This window comes from Glycine soja, chromosome 12 (genome assembly GCF_004193775.1).
Source record: "Glycine soja cultivar W05 chromosome 12, ASM419377v2, whole genome shotgun sequence".
In the NCBI taxonomy this organism is placed as follows: domain Eukaryota; kingdom Viridiplantae; phylum Streptophyta; class Magnoliopsida; order Fabales; family Fabaceae; genus Glycine; species Glycine soja.
Window position 1 is genome coordinate 31,998,046 of NC_041013.1, and position 2,002 is coordinate 32,000,047.

Here is a 2,002-nt window from a genome sequence, read left to right on the forward strand (position 1 = left end):
GCCCACCATAGGCCGGCTGAGGTCTCCATCGTCCAAAAAAAGTGATTCTGTCAAAAGTTTTTTATTTTTCAAGTTTTATTCACTTATTTTTCTTAACCTACCAATTTTAGCTTTCATAGTTAGACTTTGAATTTTTGTCTGAAATTTTTTGTGCTATCTTCTCATCATTTTATAAGGTTGCTCACAAAATTTCAAGTCATTTGGATATCATTTGAGGGTAGCTGTAGTTCAAACCTACACCTTTATTTACATGACAAGGCAACTAGTTGTGTGCATGCTGAATGTAGTGTATGACTAGAGGCAATCCATCTGACTTACAACCCTTTGATCCTGAGATAGATAGGACATTTCATAGATTAGTTAGGCATCATTTTATACCTTTTGATCATTCTGAGCATTCCATAACTGGTGAATCTGTGCATTCTGTTATTGGTGATTTTGAACATCCTGATCTTGAGCATTATAATTTTGAGCATTCTGATTCTGAGCATTCTGATTTTGCACATTCTGAGAACATGGCACAACCTCCACCTCGTGAGAGGACTCTAAGGGAACTGGCTGCACCTGATTTCACCTACGAAAGCTTGTGCATCCAATACCCTGATGAGGATGTCCCATATGTTCTTAAGACTGGACTGATTCATTTGCTTCCAAAGTTTCATGGCCTTGCAGGTGAAGACCCGCACAAACATTTGAAAGAATTTCACATTGTCTGCTCCACCATGAAACCCCCAGATGTCCAAGAGGATCACATATTTCTGAAGGCTTTTCCTCATTCATTAGAGGGAGTGGCAAAGGACTGGCTGTATTACCTTGCTCCAAGGTCCATCACGAGCTGGGATGACCTTAAGAGAGTATTCTTAGAAAAAATTTTCCCTGCTTCCAGGACCACAGCCATCAGGAAGGATATCTCAGGTATTAGACAACTCAGTGGAGAGAGCCTGTATGAGTACTGGGAGAGATTTAAGAAACTATGTGCCAGTTGCCCCCACCATCAGATTTCAGAACAGCTTCTTCTCCAATATTTTTATGAAGGACTCAGTAATATGGAGAGAAGTATGATAGATGCTGCCAGTGGTGGAGCCCTTGGAGACATGACTCCTGCTGAAGCCAGAAATTTAATTGAGAAGATGGCCTCCAACTCCCAGCAGTTTAGCGCCAGAAATGATGCCATAGTCATTAGAGGAGTGCATGAGGTAGCTACAAACCCATCTGCATCATCTGAAACTAAGAAGCTTGAAGGCAAACTGGATGCGTTGGTCAACTTGGTAACCCAGCTGGCCTTGAATCAGAAATATGTACCTGTCGCAAGGGTTTGTGGTTTGTGCTCCTCTGCTGACCACCATACAGACCTTTGCCCTTCCATGCAGCAACCTGGAGCAATTGAGCAGCCTGAAGCTTATGCTGCAAATATTTACAATAGACCTCCTCAACCTCAGCAGCAAAATCAACCACAGCAGAACAATTATGACCTTTCCAGCAACAGATACAACCCTGGATGGAGGAATCACCCTAACCTCAGATGGTCCAGCCCTCAGCAACAACAGCAGCCTGCTCCTTCCTTCCAAAATGCTGCTGGCCCAAGCAGACCATACATTCCTCCACCAATCCAACAACAGCAACAACCCCAGAAACAGCCAACAGTTGAGGCCCCTCCACAACCTTCCCTCGAAGAACTTGTGAGGCAAATGACTATGCAGAACATGCAGTTTCAGCAAGAGACCAGAGCCTCTATTCAGAGCTTAACCAATCAGATGGGACAATTAGCTACCCAATTGAATCAACAACAGTCCTAGAATTCTGACAAGCTGCCTTCTCAAGCTGTCCAAAATCCCAAAAATGTCAGTGCCATTTCATTGAGGTCGGGAAAGCAATGTCAAGGACCTCAACCCGTAGCACCTTCCTCATCTGCAAATGAACCTGCCAAACTTCACTCTATTCCAGAAAAAGGTGATGACAAAAATTTACCTAACAATTTCTGTGCAGGTGAATCTTCTTCCAC

The 2,002-nt window shown here is 43.3% G+C and overlaps 1 non-coding gene across 1 annotated transcript; it reads right to left on the reverse strand.

The window, feature by feature from the left end:
* Positions 1 to 893: 893 nt before the first annotated feature.
* Positions 894 to 1,000, reverse strand: LOC114380658. Its single transcript, XR_003659831.1, has one exon. It is a non-coding gene; the product is annotated as a small nucleolar RNA R71 (small nucleolar RNA).
* Between the last annotated feature and the right edge of the window lie 1,002 nt (positions 1,001 to 2,002).